Genomic DNA, 20411 nt, shown 5'->3' on the forward strand with positions numbered 1-20411 from the left:
ACAAGCTGAAATTCCAGCACACCGTCGCCGTCCACCCGTCGTTCGGTGTTGGTCACCATGAACCGGTTTGGGTAAGGCTTCTCTGGCTCTGTGCGTCGCCCAACTCGGGTGGAATGGGCCAATGTTTTGAAAAAGTTGGAAAACTTTCGCGCTCGTGCTCTGAGTTGGCGGAGCATTTTCCGGGAGAGCGTGATTAGGATGGGCGTGCGAGAGTTCCTCGGGAGATGTGCGGGAATCCTTGACGGTGCCAGATGACTTCGATAAATCGTCCGAGATTTTCAGTGCTCTCATGCCGCTGATAGGAAACGGACGTACGACGACGGTTATTGTCGGGCAAACGCTCTGGTAATGGTCCTGTGATTTAGTTCCCTTTGCTCATCCGAAGGCGTTATTCAGAAAGCCCCGTGTGTGAGTTATTCTTGGTCCAGCGAAACTGCACTCGTGGGGGGCTAAGCGGTTCGCTGGTTGCAGATGCGCTCGCGTATTGTGAGGTGGGGTGCCGAGTGATGGAAGTGGTAATTAGCGTTGACTAATTGGAGTGATTCATTAAAACAATATTTTCGGTGCTGAGTGGAAGACGAGACAAGTGTATTTGTCACACCATCGTCGTTTTATTGCTGTTGTCCGTTGATTGGTTGTAAAAGAAGAAAAGGGTATTGAGATAGGAAGGATTCCATTGATGGAAAGAAGTTTTCTGGAGGCCGGTTGCGAGTTGGAGTATGAGAGCTTAGAGTGTGGCGAGAAGTTCTGTAAACGACTTGGGTTCTTTTGAAAGGTTCTTGTTTAGGCCCATCTCCGCAAACAGATCATAAGAAGCAAAAGTTACGCTATAAATCATTGCCGGAAGGACAGGAGCCGATCTGGAATACTGGTACTTTGAGAAACGATAATAAAACGAACACTGGAATTGTGCTTCTTGAGGAGAATCAATCGAAATGATGAAAGTCATCGTTAATTTAATCTGTCAAAGGAAGAAAATCTGTGGAAAGCAATAAAGAAAAAAGTAATCACAGAGCAGTTATTGCTGTTCAATTCACTTAAAGTTCAAGCTTCTTGTGTCATGTGATATACTTGGTGATGTGCAAAGTGTTTTGTTAGGAAGAATCCGCGGGGGAATTGGAAAATTTAGCTTGAAACGAAGTTAGGAAAAAACATTTAAACTTGTGAACGGCTCAAGAAAGTAGGAAAACCCTACAGAAAAACTACAACAAGTGCACACGAAAGGATAAAGCCCACCGAAAAAACGAAGGATTAAGCTTAAATTGAGCCTCCGCATTGAAAGATAAACTCATTATCGTCGGCAGCAGCTTGGAAGGATCGAGGCGAATCGCAACAGCAACCTCATTCCCGTACACTTCTACAACGACCCCATTCGCGTAGTACCCACGCAGAATGGAACGATAATTCAACTGATTTCATAACAGGTAGGTAGTCGTTTGTTGGAGCTGCAGCTTTTCCCCCGTCAATTATCTTTATCGCCCCTGCAAAATGGATATAATTGAATCCTTACTTTATGCTGCTGCTGTTTTTTCGGGTTTTCCACACGCTCGTGTTCTCACTTGGCGTTTTTTCCGGCCATGTAGCGTGCTGGCATTGCGTTAATGCTACACGAAGCGGCAAATTTGATACGCTTTTAAAAGTTTTATGGTTCAAGTGTACTGGAGGCGGTTTACTTAAGTACGGAAATAAGTGAAGCAAGTCGTAATTGCATTAGGCTAAAACTTTTACAACGACAGAAATGCCGAATCGACACAATACTATACACACGGCGGCATCAGTAATGTAAATCTTATTTCTGAGCTGCACAAAAAAAAAATGTACGAGCGGTATGGTAAACAATGCGCAGACCCTATAGAACATATTTTGTATGTACAAAGGTGATTTAATAAATTCAATAACATCCGCTCCCCCTCCAGTATACTTTTTGTATACTTAATACTAACGAGGCTTGATTAACAGTAGAAAACATTTGCTAAAAAACTTACGGATACATTCGTGCAGAAAATCTCACCAATCTCTTGCCAGTTTCTATACATTACCAAATATTGTGACTAGGGTACTCAAATTTCCGCTAGAGCTGTGGGAGTGAAGCAACAGAATTAAGGCAATGCAATTTGGGTCTTATGATGGATTCAAACCTTAACTGGTATGCTCAAGTTAACGCCGTCTGCAACAAAGTTTATAATGCTTTGCACTCCCTAGTTTTGCAGAGACTTTGCACTCCTCAACATATAAGGATCCAATTGGCTAGATCACTTTGGGTTCCTTTGTTTAATTACGACGATACGCTGTTTGGTCTAGTTTCCATGAAAAATTTAAACAAATTGAACTTAGTATATAATGATGTAGTTGTCACAAGATATGCTTTCAATCTTAAAATATACGAGCATATATCAAACTATCGGAATCAAATACTTGGATGCAATATCACAAATCACCTCAAACTTATGTCGAAGTCGTTTTTAAACTTGGGTCAGTGCCAACCCGAACCTTGAATAAAAAAACGTTTTCAGTTCCAATCTGTCATTGGATATGGTGGTATGCGTGGCATCGTGTTTGTTTTGATTCGAAACATATGATCACCATACCGGACTTTACCAGTGCACTGGCAGTTTGTGGGCCACAACGAATCAAATAATGAACGATCAAGTACGCGCTCTGATTTTCGCGAATAACGAAATTTACTTTTGGATGGATATATCTACCCCGGATTCTCTATTCCTTTCTGCTTCTTCAGGAATTCCTCCACTACTTCATTCAAGCGTTTGATCGAAGTTTCCTTTTGGAATTCCTCCGCAAGTTCTTGCCGGCATTTACTCGAAGTTTTTTTTTCCGGAATTCCCCCGGAAGTTTCTGCAGGTATTCCTTCGGAAATTTCTTCAGTAATTACCTCGGAAGTTGTTTCAGGAATCCATTTAAAAGTTTATCTTCTTCTTGAAGTTACGTTCGGTGCTCAGGAGTTCGTTAGGAAAGTTCCGAAGTTCCTTCAAAATTTCCTTCAGAAAATCCTTGGATCATCCCTCTAGGAGTTCCTTTGAAATTTTGTTCAGGAATTCCTCCCAAAAATCCTTTAAAAATTATTCCGGAAGTTCCTTCAGTAAATTATTTGGAAATTCATTCACGAAATCCTACTCAAATTCCTTCAGGAATTCCTCCAGAAGTACCGTCAAAAATTCCTCCGGATGTTACTCCAGGAATTCCTGCGGAAGTTCCTCCAGAGATTCTTCCCTAAGTTCCTCCATAAATTCATCCAGGAATTCCTCTAGAGCTTCCTCCAGGAATTTCTCAGGAAGTTCCTCCAGAAATACCTCCGGAAGTCCCTCCATAAATTTCTACGGAAGTTCCTCCAGGAATTCCTCCGGCTGTTCCTCCAGAAATTTCTCCGGAAGTTCCTCCAGAAATTCATCCGGAAGTTCCTCCAGGAATACCTCCAGAAGTCCCTCCAGAAATTCTTTCGAAAGTCCCTCTCGAAATTTCTCAGGAAGTCCCTTCAGGAATACCTCCGTAGAAATTCCTGGAGGAACTTTTGGAGCAATTCCTGGAAGAGCTTCCGAAAGAACATCCGGGGAAATTCTTGTAGGAACATCCGAAATAATTTCTGGAGGAATTTCGGAAGGAACTTCCGGAGGAATTTCTGGAAGAACTTCTAGAGGAATTCCTAGGGGAACTTCCGGAGAAATTTCTGGAAGGACTTCTGAAGGTATTTCTGGAGGAACTTCATGAGGAATTCCTGTAAGAACTTCGAGAGGAATTCCTAGAGGATTTGCGGAGGAATTTCTGGAGAAACTTCCAGAGGAATTTTTGGAAGGACTTCGGAGAAACTTTTGGGAGAAATTCTGAAGGAACTTTCGGAGGAATTCTTGAAAGGACTACTGGAGGAATTCGTGGAGAGACTTCGGGTGGAATTTCTGTAGGGATTTTCGGAGAAATCTCTTGAGGGAGTTCCGGAGGAATTTATGGAGGAACTTTCAAAGGAATTCCTGGAGGAACTTCCAAAGAAATTCTTCAAAGAAATTTCGTAGGAACTCTTGGACGAATTTCTGGAAAAATATGAAGGAATGCCTGAAATATTACTGTTACAACGTTCCGTTGCCACGCACTATACATCCAACGGCGGTATGTACCTTCTCGATAGTCATCTATCTTGTTCACGTCAATATTAGTTGTCATCCAATACTGTCGCTGATTCAGTGCAAATCAGGCAACGACACTGAAGTTTGTAAACGTGAATTCGGGTGTTTAGACAAATTAATCTTCCTACTTTAATATTATGATACACTAAATACCTAAGATCTAGCACAGTTACTACAGTTGTTAGGTATGTTTATTGCACATTATTAGTTGTCATACGAGATCAGATCGGACAAACATAATAGAAAAGCGCTAATAGTATTTTATCCTACAACCTCTCTACCGATCGCTAACGAGGAACAAGAAAGGGACACTAAACGTGAGTTTATTATTGCACTTTGCACCCTTTAACAAAAGAAAGCTTTGCCTCAACTATGTACCTATACATGTACTTAAACCATTATTCAATGTTTTCGATAGGAGTTTTTTAACGTCGCCTGCTTCAACACTGTTGATTACCAGAAATATACGTCGATTAAAAAAGCGGAAATAGTCTCATTTGTTACTGTCGTAACAATTACTCTAATGCATTCCTGGAAGAATTCGCAATGGAATGCATACAAGACTTCAAGGAGGAATACCTGGAAGAATTATAAGAATTCTTTTAAGAATTTCTGTATGATTTTTTTTAAAAACTACTTATATAAATAATTAATTGGGGAATTTTTGAACAAATTACAAATTAATTATCGAAGGCCTATAATATTTCCGATTAAAACAAATTCTCCTGGGATTACTGAAAAATTCTAAGGGAAATTAAATATAATGCAAATGTAGACAAATATCAAAGGAAATAAAAATTTCCCGTAAAACGGATTTCGATGCGCATTCTTTATTAAATGCACAAAGAGTTTTATTTTTACTCTGGTTTGTATTTCCCTTCGGCTTGTTTATTCCACCCATATGGTTTTGATAGTTGAAGTGCAGTTGTATTGGTGAACCTGGTGCGAAACTGTGAAACAACACAGTGCAAACCCGACAGCTTTGGGGTTGGAACTAGTGCGAACCTAGTTCCAACCTGAGCGAATAAAAAAACGTTTTGACAGCACTTTGGTTGGAACTGGTTCCAACCTAGGTTGGAACTTTTTTTAAACGAATTCGGCATTAGAATGTATATTCAAGTCCATATAATAATAAATAACCCTCCTTCACACCTCAAAAATATTTTTGAGTATGTTCGATCTTCACGAGTATCAGCACTTATCGTTCCGAGATGTAACTCAAATGGTCTAAAAGACTTAATATCCTTTCGCCACCGTGCTGTAAAACTTTGAAACGATTTACCCAGAAATTGCAGAAGTGAACGAGATCTTATTTCCTTCAAGAGAAAAATTGGATGCGTTTTGAATTAGTAGTGCATAGTAGTTAGGTGTACATAAGAGCATATACTCTGAAAACCATTAGGCGGTTATTTATGTAATTATGTTGTATTAAAAATAATTAAATTAAAAAAAATTGGCAATGAACTTACATTACCGAAAATGATATATGATGATGGGAGTATGAAATAGCTTATGAAAGACATCACCTGGAGCACGAGAACAAATTTTGACCTTGATCGAATCACCTTATAGTATATGAAACTACAGAAAATATTTGAATCATTTGTTTGAGGAACTGCATATATTCATTTTACACAATTCCGAGAATACAACAAATAACTGTTTTAGAACAAATTTGCACCGAATCTTTCGATTTCTTCGGTACAGTTCAATAGTTTTTGGCAAAACTCAGCATCCTGGGACACTTTCTGTTTGAAAATTCCAAGCCGTACTTCATAATTGCTCTTCAAAGTGTGTGTGCATATGTAGTTTATCAAACAAACGAAAAATTCTTCATACATTTTTTTTTCGTATTTTTTGCCAGAATACGTATTTTTGGACGAGGATTCAGAATATATGAAAATCTCATTTTGGCCAAAAATGTCACATGTGCAGTTTTTCAAACAAACGGTTCATTTAAAAATATGTTGTCTTCTTTGAGCTTGTTGAATTCAATGTAGAGACGTTCGTTTACGTTTTAACCCTGCAGACGCACGGTCAGTCATGTTTGGCTCCGCCCCCGGGAAGTTGGGCACGTTGCTGCAACATTTGATCGTGTGTAAAGCTGTTTAACGAACTCGTTGGTCAACTCGGTTTGTTCAACGACTTTACACACGCTCCAGTATATCGTAAACTTGTCTGGTTTTCCTACTTCTAACACAGCCTTCCGTATCGGTACACCTGGAGATTACCACTGCAGACAGAATTCCAAATCGACCACGATCTGATTAATGGACGGCACTTCTCCGATATTATCGACGTCAACACATATCATAACGATAACATCGACTCTGACCACTATCTAGTAATGGTTAAACTACGCTCAAAACTATCGCTTATCAATAATGTTCGGTGTCGACGGCCGCCCCAGTACAACCTAGAGCGACTGAAGCAACCTGATGTCGCCACTGCATCCGCTAAATATCTCGACACAGCGTTGCCGAAAGAGAGAGGTGGAGCTTGACGGGGCCCCTCTTGAGGACTGCTGGAATACAGTTGAAGCAGCCATTAACGACGCAGCGAAGAACAACGTCGGGTATGTGGGACGAAATCGACGGAATGATTGGTTCGACGAAGATTGCAGACAGATTCTGGAGAAGAAGGACGAAGCGCGGGGGTCGCACTGCAACAAGGGACCCGGCAGAACGTAGAACGGAAGTGGCCACGCCGTTTTCAGGAGAAAAAAATAGAAGGGTTGTGTACAAGACACGACCGCTGGACATAAACTACGTAAAACTACTTTTTGCAATGAGAATCGTAATATCATATGAATTCCCGTAACGCTGGGTAGACACCTTTGCGTGGTGTGTTACGGTGTAAGATCTACCACGGTCACATTGTCAGCTACAGGCAAATCCTGACCCAACGAATACCTTCCCCAATAACCAACTCCGTGGTACTTATGAGGGTGTCGCTGAGTCGAGGGCCTCTCGTTAAGTAAGTACTACATCAACACTTCCTTCCCCTCCCAAGTTACGGTGAAGATGTGGGCGGCCAGGAGTAGTAATCCTCATGTTTTTATGATTTTTGTCCTAGATTGAAATCAAGGACCACACCCACCTTGTTTTTTGAGAGCAATCTGGATAAGGATTTCAAAAGAAAAATAATGAGTATCACTAGTTTCCAATCTACGAATTTCCGATCCACTATCAGTATGCAAGAAAATTTCGCTTCAGTACTGCTCCCACCGACGACGAGATTTTTGTTGCCGTCGGTCATCAATGTTGGATGAATTCGATATCTTGATGATGTTGCTTACGACGGCCACAAGATTCATTTAATTTATTTCATTTATTTAGTCTACATCTAAACAGGTAACACTGAATCAACAATTTGACGCCACAATACACGGTTCGAGGCCGCATCTCTCCATCCTCGGATACGCCCCACGCTCGCCAAGTCGTTTTGCACCTGGTCTGCCCATCTTGCTCGCTGCGCTCCACGCCGTCACGTACCTGGCGGATCTTTGCAGGGTTGCTGTCCGACATTCATGCAACATGTCCTGCCCATCGTACCCTTCCGGCTTTAGCTACCTTCTGGATACTAGGTTCGCCGTAGAGTTGGGCGAGCTCGTGGTTCATTCTTCGCCGTCTTCTTGCACACCGTCAAAGATAGTCCTAAGCACCCGTCTCTCGAATACCTGAGTGCTTGCAAGTCCTCCTCGAGTATTGTCCATGTTTCATGTCCGTAGAGGACAACCGGTCTTATTAGCGTCTTGTACATGACATTTGGTGCGGTGGCGAATCTTTTTGACCGCATTTTCTTTTGGAGCCCGTAGTAGCCCAACTTCCACAAATGATGCGCCTTCGTATTTCACGACTAACGTTGTTGTCAGCCGTTAGCAAGCATCCGAGGTAGCCGCATTCCTCAACCACCTCAAAGGTATCCCTGTCTACCGTCCCACTGCTTCCAAAGAGGGCACTGTCGCGCTCTCTTCCGCCCACAAGCATGCACTTTGTCTTTGACGCATTCACCACCAGTCCAACTTTTGTTGCTTCACGTTTCAGGCGGGTGTACAGTTCTGCCACCTTGTCAAATGTTCGGCCGACAATTTCCATGTCATCCGCGAAAAAAATAAATTGACTGGATCTGTTGAAAATCGTACCCCGGCTGTTACACCCGGCTCTCCGCATGACACCTTTTAGCGAAATGTTGAACAACAGGCACGAAAGTCTATCACCTTGTTTTAGTCCTCGGCGCGATTCGAACGAACTGGACTGTTCGCCCGAAATCTTCATACAGTTTTGCACACCATCCACCGTTGCTTTGATCAGTTTGGTAAGCTTCCCAGGGAAGCTGTTCTCGTCCATAATTTTCCATAGCTCTACGTGGTCTATACTGTCGTACGCCGCCTTGCAATCAACGAACAGATGGTGCGTTGGGACCTGGTATTCACGGCATTTTGCAGCATTTGCCGTACAGTAAAGATCTGGTCCGTTGTCGAGCGGCCGTCAACGAAGCAGGCTTGATAACTTCCCACGAACTCATTCACTAATGGTGACAGACGACGGAAGATGATCTGGGATATCACTTTGTAGGCGGCATTAAGGATGGTGATCGCTCGAAAGTTCTCACACTCCAGCTTGTCGCCTTTCTTGTAAATGGGGCATATAACCCCTTCCTTCCACTCCTCCGGCAGCTGTTCAGTTTCACAGATTCTGACTATCAATTTGTGTAGGCAAGTAGCTAGCTGTTCCGGGCCCATCTTGATGAGCTCAGCTCGGATACCATCCTTACCAGCTGATTTATTGGTCTTTAGCTGTTGAATGGCATCCTTGACTTCCCTCAAGGTGGGGGCCGATTGGCTTCCATCGTCCGCTGAACTGACGTAGTCATCTCCTCCGCTGCTTTGACTTTCACTGCCAGTATTCTCAGCGCCATTCAAATGTTCCTCGTAGTGCCACAATTAATGCCACACGATTATTTACATCAAATTGGATCTGCAGCTCCCGTCAATTCGATATTGGGACCGCTCTCCGAAGAATCTTGAACTGGCTGGCTAGCGCTCGTGCTAAAGCAGCTTTCTTGTATCTAATGAAGTAAGCTCATTAGCCTTGCCCCTTCGTTATTCGTAATGAGTGCACATAAAATTTGCACCCACAAAGAACAACAAAGGGGCTGGGCTTCGAGCTGACTAAATTAAAAACAAGAAAGGAGCCCGCGCGGGAATTCGAGATTCCTTGAAGAGCGGTCCCTGCATCGACATCAGTGGCAGTCGTCGCAGTCTGTCACCAGAATGTGCTTAGTAATGTGGCGAAACTTCTTTCAATATTGAACTTGCTCTTGTATATAATAGTGGATTAAGAAAAATCTGATCTGAGAAGTAAAATATTCCCGCTAGATTCGGACAATCTGTTGGTTGCTGTTAGTAGTTATAATGCGCATCAAGGTCTCAAAAATCATTAATCGGTTCTTCTCAGAACCCCATTTTAAAACGGAAGAGTTAATTTGAGCCACTTTTTCTTTAAAGTAATATGCAATTAAATGGCAATGATTGCATCGTTATCGAACCCAAAAGCATCAGTGATGGTCGTCGGCGAATGTGAAGAAAATTTATAAGCAGTGATATCTGCTGCAGCCATTTAGGAAGTGAAATTTTCTCTTCAGATTTGGATAATCGTTTGGTTGCTGTCAGTGATTCTAAAGACGCATCAAGTGGCAATTATGGCGTCGGTAGCAGTTCCAGCAGCATCAGAGCTGTCCATCGGTGGTGGTCAATCAAACCCTTCTCTTTGTATAGTAAATGGTTCTAACAAAGGACCGATTTTCAAAATTGTGCCCCATCAAAATAACTAAAAACATGTGAGCAACGATATCATTTGAGTGATGTTCTTAATGACGACGCGCGCGCAAGACACGACTCTTTTTATGCACAGAGAAAATTAAGCGGTGGGCCAAAAGGTGCGTATTTTACAGCAATATGATGTCCGTGTTGGGGATAGGGATGGAATGCTTCTCATAGCGAATCAGGAAAAGAGAAAAATGATCACTGCTCTCAACACACGAATTTTTGCTCTTCTCGTTGGTACTTTTACGTTTCACTCTGTTCCGGGTAGCACCGAAATATATTCATATCTCAATGATAACTGAATGATTTGACACAATGAAGTGAGGAAAAAGTTGCTCATTGAGTATCTTTAAGCCTCTTTCTGAAGGACAGAATTGGTGGTGGCGAATAAAGTTATGATAATACGTTGGCTAATCTAACGGTAGCCAGTAGGTTATTGTTTTCATCGTGTTTGTTTAGAAAACAATTCAATCACTGTTATAAGGCGGGTTTAGGACTGTTCCAATTTTTACACTTTGCTGTAAATGGAATAGCACTAAACTTGATTTATGCTGATGAAGACATTCCCTTAAAAAAAAGCTTAATAATTTTCATTTAATTCCAAGCAGTCGAACAAATCTTGTATTAATCGATATATTATGCATCCCAAGATAAACACTCAAATCATGATCATCTTAATCAGCCTCCATCGAATCGCGCTGAAGCGCGCCCATTTACTTTACACACGGCGGTTATTCAGCTATGGCGGCTTATTAAATTTAACAGCACAGACACGCACCCTGTGTTAAGGGGATACGGGAAGCACGAACAATCATCAAATCGTCATCATTTTTAACATTGAATGCTTCATTTTTTTTCTACATCAAATATGATTTTTAAAAAGTATCACCGGTGCGTGCTTACTCGCAATCTACATGCTGATACATTTACAGTTACATCAAACAACTGAAAACCGAAATACACCGCTCCAAAGTTACGAGGTGACAATGCTAGAAAAAGACAAAAGATAGGAAAAATAACACGGTGTGTAGTGCCTCCCCGAGTCACCTTAAAGCTTATGGGCGCGCTGCTGCGCAATCTTTGCTTGCGCGTTACCACCGCGACGAACTGAGCGTTTTAGAAGAGCGCGACAATACACTGGAGTCGCTTTTCATGCGGTTTAAGTAAATATGAGGCTTCTTTTTTATGCGTATTTTGGGTCTCATGCGTTTTAACGCGTTTAAACCATATTTTGAAGAAGGGCTAGTGCCTTCATGGCACTACAGTAATATCCCGATTTTATCACCCTCTGATGAATTTTGGGGTGATAATAAGGCATGTGACAAAACCGTAAAAAACATATTTTCGATTTTTAATTCATTTCACAAATATGAATCAGTTTATGCCTTCGAACGACAAAATGCGCGCACGGTACCCGTTATTTCTTGTTGAAAGTTTTTACAGAATCTTCCGCAGGTACTCAGAAGTCATTCATAATAAATCACAGGCTGTAAAAGTTATTTCATGAAAATCGTTGTTGTTTGCTAAAAATAAAAAGAATGACTGAAACTTTTAAATTTTTGTGGGTCAAAAGGTAGTAAAATCGGGACCTGGTAGACAAAATCGAGGAGCGAAAAAACAGGGTCAACACTGTACTTACTTGATACTTGATGGGCTACAGCTCTTCGATGAACCTACGCCGAATGGAGTATCCTTCTCCACTGGACTCGATCCTGGGCCAATCGCTTCCAGTCGCCCTGAACATTGAGCGCCCTTAGGTCCTCTTCAACTGCAAAAAGCCATCGTGTACGCGGCCTTCCACGAAGCCTGCGGCCTCTTCCGGGTTCTCTACTAAATATTATCTTCGCTTGACGTTCTTCCGGCATACGAACAACGTGACCAGCCCACCGTAGTCTGCCGTGTTGTATAAGCTTAATAATATCCAGCCCTTTATACACCTGGTACAATTCGTGATTCATGCGACGCCGCCAGATACCGTTCTCCTGTTTACCGCCGAGTATTGTCCGCAGCACCTTACGCTCAAACACCTGAGAGCTCTCCGATCAGCCTCCTTTAACGTCCATGTCTCATGGCCGTATAAAGCCACCGGAAGAATCAGAGTAGTATACAGCGCAAGTTTTGTTTTCGTTTGCAGACTACGGGACTTAAGCTAGTCACGAAGTCCGTAATAAGCCCTATTTGCAGCTGCAATACGCCTTTTCACCTCGCGGGTAACATCATTATCGCACGTCACTAATGTTCCAAGATACACAAATTCTTCTACCACTTCAAATTTTTCACCATCCAGCACCATTTCGCTACCACCACTACTAATGAACCCACGTTGATTGCCAGCGACCATGTACTTCGTTTTGCTGGTATTGATCGTGAGTCCAATCCTCGCTGTCTTCCTCTTAAAAGGCACAAAAGCCTCTTCCACGGCACGGCGATCAATTCCGATAATATCGATATCGTCCGCAAATCCCAGGAGCATATGCGATTTTGTGATAATGGTACCGCTTCTTTGCACACCAGTTCTCCTAATCGCTCCATCGAGCGCTATATTGAACAGTAGATTCGAGAGTGCATCACCCTGCTTTAATCCATCCAAGGTAACAAATGACGTCGATATTTCATCCGCAACCCTTACACTTGATTTCAATCCGTCCAACGTTATACGAATCAGCCGTATCAGTTTCGCCGGAAAACCATGTCCAAGCATAATTTGCCATAATTCATTCCGTTTCACTGAATCGTACGCCACTAGTGATGCATTAATCCTTTCAGATGCGATTTTTTGGTCCTGAATCAGATCTTCAAGGATATATTGGATACATTGCTTGATTATTTATAATGAAGGTCTAATTGTATCCTTGGTGTGAAATAGATATTTATTGACTTCTTCCCAGACTGCCACAGAACTGATGTATTGCGAATGTGAAAATGTGAACACGTGTTGTGTTTTTCTATTCAATTTAGTATAAGTTTTCCCTCTCCAAACTGGTCACTCAGGTACATAAACTTATGAATATCACGACTGCCAGGCAGATGTTTCACCGGTCATGACACTTCAATTCCGTTTCCTTCGGGTACATCGATTTCCCGACACAGATGAGCGTAGCCTTAGCTTAACTAAATTTCAAATGCATTCTTGCCTTTCAGAGAAGCTATCTCCAGAAAACATTTTAGGAACATTTGATTTCTTTACCATCTCTATCATCCTTCTACCACATACACTTTTTCAACACGTAATTCAAAAGAACTGCTGTTTCCATTTGCTTTCCTCCTACTCTGAGACATCGATCGTCGAATCGTAGAGGAGGAGGTTCAGTTGTGGGCACCCCTACGTATCTTTTGACAGATAACAGATGCTGTTATTCTGACTACCGTTATTAGTTTGCTATTGTAATATGTGCATGCGCAACCAATCAATTTGTTAGAACCAATCAATTTTTTTTTATAAAAAAAAACCCAGATTAATCCACCTAGCGGTGATGGTGCCTTTCTCGACCTTCGTAAAATGTGTGTGCTTAAAAATAGATGAGCTAGTAGCTAGGAGTAAAAAAGACAAATTTCTTTGTCCGTTGCGCACTACTCGCGATGCAGTTGCAACATCCGGAAATGCGAGAAAATGCGATTGTCGCGAAACCTCGGTTCGGTTTTCAGCTTGATCTACAATATGCTAATAAGAATTTCGACATTTTTGTTTCCTTTTCCAATCTTTTTGACGTACATACCCCTGTTTTATTTTACCCAGTCATATATTTTAAGGATATCACTTTTGGATGTAAATTGAACTGAAGCTCCGACTACACAAAAAGAAAACGAAAATGTCATTCCCATCAAGCGAGCGGAGGGCAATATTTGTTATGATATAAATCTCATGACCGTCTTTCTACCAAACTCCCGTATGAAGAGGAAGGGAAGTGTATCAGTGTGGAAGCATCCGATAGTTCGTTTTCGGAAAGAAATTATAGCCTTTCGGTACAACTTTGTTGCATAAGAAAGGCAAAAAAGTATTTTGGCCATAATTTCAAAGGTAATAGTCCAATCTGGCCAACTTTCTAAGTAGAACAGGATTCCGCATCTAATGCAATTTGTTGTGAGTAAATCGGTTGAGGGTAAGTCCATTAAAAGTCAGCTAGACTTTTTACTCGCTTTTTATAACACATAGTATATTTTAGCCATAATTTCTGTGCCCATGGTCCAAATTTTCAATAGAAAACAATACGACAGGATTCCGCGTCGAATGAAACTTGTTGGAATTATAGATAGTGGAATATATAGATGAGTGAAGATAAATCCTCTGTCTCCAAACGAACTGTCAAACGTGTCTCCAAACGAGCATGACGTCACGATTTCAATGGAAACGTTAAGGGCTGTGACGTCATATGTGCGTGTGCACGGGCAGAAAAATCGACTCAGCCATGCTTTCGCTCATCTATATATTCTACTATCTATAGTTGGTATTAAATCGGTTGAGGATAAGTTCCAAAAAAGTGAGCTAAACTTTTCGCACTTTTGGTGCGCACACACACACACAGAGACATCATCGCAGTTCATCGAGTTTATACGTATATAACACTATGTGTCTCCAGGCCTTCTGTAAAAGTTTGGTTTGGAGCGAACATACAGCCTTTTCGTAGAAAAAGGCAAAATGGTGTTTCAGTCATAATTTCCGATCCCATTGTCCGATCTAGCCAATTTTCAATAGAAAACAATGGGACAAGATTCTGCGTCGAATGCAATCTGTTGCGAGCGTCAATAGATGAAGTCTAAGTGCTAAAAAAGTGAGCTAGACTTTTTCGAACTCTTTTTCACAATAAATAGTAATTTGACCATAACATCTAAGCCCATAGTCCGATCTGGCCAATTTTCAATAAGAAAATATGAGACATTCTGCGTCGAATGCAACTTGTTGTGAGCAAATCGGTTAAGGATATGTGCCCGAAAAATGAGTGACATTTTTGACGCGATTTTTTCGAATGAATTTGTATTTTGGTCATAACTTTCGATCCCATAGTCCGATCTGGCCAAATTCAAATAGGAAACAATGGGACAGGATTCTGCGTCGAAAGCAACTTGTTGCGAGCAAATCGGTTGAGGGTAAGTGCCCGAAAAATGAGTGACATTTTTTACGCGATTTTTTCGTATGAATTTGTATTTTGGCCATAACTTCTGATTCCATAGTCCGATCTGGCCAATTTCAAACAGGAAACAATGGGACAGGATTCTGCGTCGAATGCAACTTGTTGCGAGCAAATCGGTTGAGGGTAAGTGCCCGAAAAATGAGTGACATTTTTTACGCGATTTTTTCGTATGAATTTGTATTTTGGCTGTTACTTCTGATTCGAAAGTCCGATCTGGCCAATTTCGAACAGGAAACAATGGGACAGGATTCTGCGTCGAATGCAACTTGTTGCGAGCAAAGCGGTTGAGGATAAGTGCCCGAAAAATGAGTGACATTTTTGACGCGATTTTTTCGAATGAATTTGTATTTTGGTCATAACTTTCAATCCCATAGTCCGATCTGGCCAAATTCAAATAGGAAACAATGGGACAGGATTCTGCGTCGAAAGCAACTTGTTGCGAGCAAATCGGTTGAGGGTAAGTGCCCGAAAAATGAGTGACATTTTTTACGCGATTTTTTCGTATGAATTTGTATTTTGGCCATAACTTCTGATCCCATAGTCCGATCTGGCCAATTTCGAACAGGAAACAATGGGACAGGATTCTGCGTCGAATGCAACTTGTTGCGAGCAAATCGGTTGAGGATAAGTGCCCGAAAAATGAGTGACATTTTTTACGCGATTTTTTTGTATGAATTTGTATTTTGGTCATAACTTTCGATCCCATAGTTCGATCTGGCCAATTTCAAATAGGAAACAATGAGACAGGATTCTGCGTCGAAAGCAACTTGTTGCGAGCAAATCGGTTGAGGGTAAGTGCCCGAAAAATGAGTGACATTTTTACGCGATTTTTTCGGATGAATTTGTATTTTGGCCATAACTTTGATCCCATAGTTCGATCTGGCCAATTTCAAAAGGAAACAATGGGACAGGATTCTGCGTCGAATGCATCTTATTGCAAGCAAATCGGTTGAGGAGAAGTACCCGAAAAATGAGTGACATTTTTACGCGATTTTTCGTATGAATTTGTATTTTGGCCATAACTTGATTCCATAGTCCGATCTGGCCAATTTCGAACAGGAAACAATGGGACAGGATTCTGCGTCGAATGCAACTTCTTGCGAGCAAATCGGTTGAGGATAAGTGCCCGAAAAATGAGTGACATTTTTACGCGATTTTTCTGTATGAATTTGTATTTTGGCCATAACTTTCGATCCCATAGTCCGATCTGGCCAATTTCAAATAGGAAACAATGGGACAGGATTCTGCGTCGAATGCAACTTATTGCAAGCAAATCGGTTGAGGATAAGTGCCCGAAAAATGAGTGACATTTTTTACGCGATTTTTTCGTATGAATTGGTAGTTTGGCCATAACTTTCGATCCCATAGTCCGATCTGGCCAATTTCAAATAGGAAACAATGGGACAGGATCCTGCGTTGAATGCAACTTGTTGCGAGCAAATCGGTTAAGAGTAAGTGCCCGAAAAATGAGTGACATTTTTTTAGTTTTGCACACACACACACACACACACACACACACACACACACACACACGCACACACACACAGACATCACCTCAATTCGTCGAACTGAGTCGATTGGTATATAACACTATGGGTCTCCGGGCCTTCTATAAAAAGTTTGTTTTTGTATACTTAGTATACGAGAAAGGCAAAACAACACGAAAGTTTTGGTGGCCTTTTTCAAAGTGTCATTAATTGAAGTGATTTAAAATCAAATTAGAATAAAAATTTTAGCGCGAAGTTTTTTTCCTTCATTTTCCAAAAAGGCTGCGAAATTCGGTTGCGGGCACCTTTATTGGTTCGGTTATGGGCACCTTTATTTTATTGAAAAATAATTCACCATCATTTTAGTTGTCCCATAACTTATTTCAAATGACGGTTTTATACGGTTTTTATAATTATTTAGACATAATTGATTAAAATAATGAGCCTAATTCATATTTTTGTTCTTTGGGTATGTCTAGTTATTATATCCACACTTTTAGAACAAATCGTTGACTGATTTGCTTGCAACAAGTTGCATTCGACGGGGAACCCTGTCCAATTGTTTCCTATTAAAAATTGGTCAGATCAGACTATGGGATCAAAATTTATGGCCAAAATATTATTTTTTGTAATGAACGAGAAAGGCACTATAACCGCTAGGGTGATTAATCAGGATTTTTTGACTGTAAGGTATATCAATAAAACGTAAATCCATAAAAAATTGAAACCCATTTACCTAAAGTGCTATATTAGACTTTTCTTATGTGATTTTTTTCAATATCCTCCACCGATGGAGGCATCATCACTGCTAGGTGGATTGATCTGATTCTTCAGTGCCTCCTGGCGATTAGAATGAATAATTTATTCTTTTCTTCAAATATGGGTGGTTTCTATTCATGCTTCTTTATTTTTAGCTGAGTTTTCAAGCGTGCCCACAACCGAACCACAAAAATGTCATATTTGCAAAATTGACAATATTTTTTTTTCAAACCGATGAATATAGATATTTTTTTGAAAAACGATCTTGCATCATCCAAGATTTGCGATTTACTACATGGCGTGTGAATTTTAATGAATCTGACAAAACTAACCTGTCTTATGACAACTGAGGACAATCTAGCGGATATATGATATAGCGGAAAATCACTGTCACAATAGAATGGCTGGAATTGGAAATATAAAACCATTAATATCACCAAGTATGATCTTTTCATCTTACCTGCGTTACGTTCCATAGTCCCGCCACTTGTACAAGTCATATCAATATCCTCTTTTTTAGCTTTCCAACTTTTTGTGGCTGTGCCGAAGCAAACGATAATGGGAGTGCTTGTACAAATAAGCAAAGTGACACAATAAATGTCATGGTTCTTTCCTTTGTCATCACTACCATTCCGCTTCCGTATACCAACTGAGGTGAAACGGTGCTAAATGGAATTAATACAATACCCACCCACATACCTATAGATGCTAGAGAAGAGAAGACTCCTAAGAAGAAATACAAAATCTTCACAGAGATCGGACATTCAACTCAAATTGGAAAAGTGTGGTGGCGCTGTCATCACTGACTTCCCTAGTGACATCGACGCCAATTTTGTGGTTTCGTATCGCACTTGAGGAGTGAATCTATGTCTCCAAGAGCGTTATGAACCATAATTGTTACTTGGGTTTTATTTTGATAACTGCCCAGCCCAAGTGTGTAGAACGTGTTTTCATTAGCTTGGATGTCTGTTCTCTGTTTAAGAATATAGTACAACCAGATGGCTGAAAAAGGTCATAAATGGAAGCTAAAACGTAGGAAAATGGATCAAAATGCATACAGGTGTGGTGTATTTTTAGCTTCAGCTCGTTAATATAGATGCGGATTCCCATCGAAACTCATCCGATTGTTTGGAGTCTTCCTCATGGTTACGGTTTGGTGAAATCGAATCGGATAAGACTTCAATTTCGTTTGGTTTTTCACACAAACAAATATTTTGTTTTGAATAAACATGAAAATTAAGTTTAGAAAAAATATGATAACGTATACTTTTAAGGATTTTATTTGTTATGGTTTAATGAAACGAAAACACGTCGTCAAACAAAAGTTGTTTGTAGTTTGAAAGTTTTGGTTTTTCGATAAAAGGATTTTTGAAAAATCCTTTTGAAGACATAGCGCCTCTAAGGAGCAAAACGGTTTTTCCGTATCCCCTTTATCGTGTTTTAGACAGCTGTTACAAAACTTGCCCTGAACCTTTTCAGGTGCTCAGAAAATAGTATTGAAATGCGTTGAGCTCTCTCTCGCTTGGTACTGAACAAAATTCTAGAAGCAAAAGATATTTAATTAGATACAATTATAAAATAAGTATGAAGGAGTAGTGAAGATTTACATCGAATAAGAAAACATTATGATTTATAATAAAACGAATAAAGAAAAGTTTACTGTATTAGACAAAAAGGTGTGAAATAGATTTTACACTTTTAATATAAAAAAATTTCGGAGGAAAAACACCTTCGTGACACTCACCTACGATATACCATGAGCCTCCACGCATATTCACACCACAAAACAGATAATACAGACCGTGGGGGATCGAAATCCGTACAGCACCGAAATCCGTCCTCCTCATGAGATATCAATAAGTTAAAGGGGGTTAAAGGTAATTAATGTAGACATAATTTATATAATCCTGTTCAGAAACTTGGCAATAAGCTTTTAGGGCATAGAAATCATTACATACAATAAGCGGAATACAAATCGAAGGGATCGCTTCCCAAGGTGCGTATCGAACTATTTACAGTGGTAGATTAGTCAATCAGACTGCTTTAATTTAAATATTTATCCAAAAAATAGCTGTACAGATTTTGATCCTTTGATTCGAAATCCATCCACGGTGGACGGATTTCGAGTCAGGAGTAGTTGATTTTATTCAATATTTTATCATGTGCTTCGTAGTTTTTAATGAGTAAATGAGAAACACTTTAAAAGTAGAAGCATTCATGCTTCTGTGTCAATGACAAACGTTTTATTTACATTCGATTCCTATTTTCTAATGATTTTTTCAATGTACTAAGGTGCTTAAGTGTACGTATTTCGATGCGCCACGGTACACTTTCAGTTGCTTTTCACCACCATGCCGGTTGCAGAACCAAATATTCGTTCTCTCATATATATTACAACTACTTCAATCCCCAAATCTTGCCCTCAAAGGAGGTGTACCATTAAAAACCAATATGAGCGCATTTCACAACTTCCTCCCTTGCACCAAGCGCCGAGCGAGGGGACAAGTGGCATTCTCATCGACTTAGGTGCGAAGCAAAATCTCGTGAAAAAAAACGTCTGCAAACACAGTGTTCCACCGAGCGACGGTTCATCAGTCGAAGGGAGCGTCGTTGGTTGATGTCAGAATGCGATATCAGGATGACACATTCGGTGGCGCCACCCTGACTGCCAGTCGTCGACACACTTATCTATAATTGCTGTGATAATGAGCTCCAGCGGCGAAGTGGTTCGTTTCATTATTGGATGGCTCCTTATCCGGGATTATATGGGCATTCTGGTTTTCCCCAAAGGCTTTCCGGACTGACAATGAAAATTTGTCGAAGCTTGTTTTCTATTTGGAAAGGTGTCTGTTTGGAAACAGGGTGGAGTTCTTTCCCTAAAAAAATCCTCCTTCATTTCTATAGATGGTATGATGGATAAGGGTAGCAGAATGTATTAAATAACCTTGCTCCGCTGCGGACCAATCGAGAAGGATGGCATAACGGAGCCTTTATGCCCAATAACTATGACGAGAAAACAGGAGGAAAAGCTTAATTAAAGCGAAAACTTCCGTCCAAGCCGAGAAGGATCAACTTT

The 20411-nt window shown here is 40.7% G+C and overlaps 1 protein-coding gene across 1 annotated transcript in view; it reads left to right on the top strand.

Annotated features, from left to right (window-relative positions):
• The first annotated feature begins 340 nt into the window (after positions 1 to 340).
• The window catches only part of LOC134213139 (T-lymphocyte activation antigen CD86), a 291904-nt gene continuing 271833 nt past the window's right edge, over positions 341 to 20411 (top strand). The window contains exon 1 of the mRNA XM_062691780.1: positions 341 to 1424. The gene's annotated coding sequence lies outside the window, so the exon portion shown is untranslated. The remainder of the gene's footprint in view (positions 1425 to 20411) is intronic.

The sequence above is a fragment of the Armigeres subalbatus genome, chromosome 2 (assembly GCF_024139115.2).
Source record: "Armigeres subalbatus isolate Guangzhou_Male chromosome 2, GZ_Asu_2, whole genome shotgun sequence".
NCBI classification, from domain to species: Eukaryota; Metazoa; Arthropoda; class Insecta; order Diptera; family Culicidae; genus Armigeres; species Armigeres subalbatus.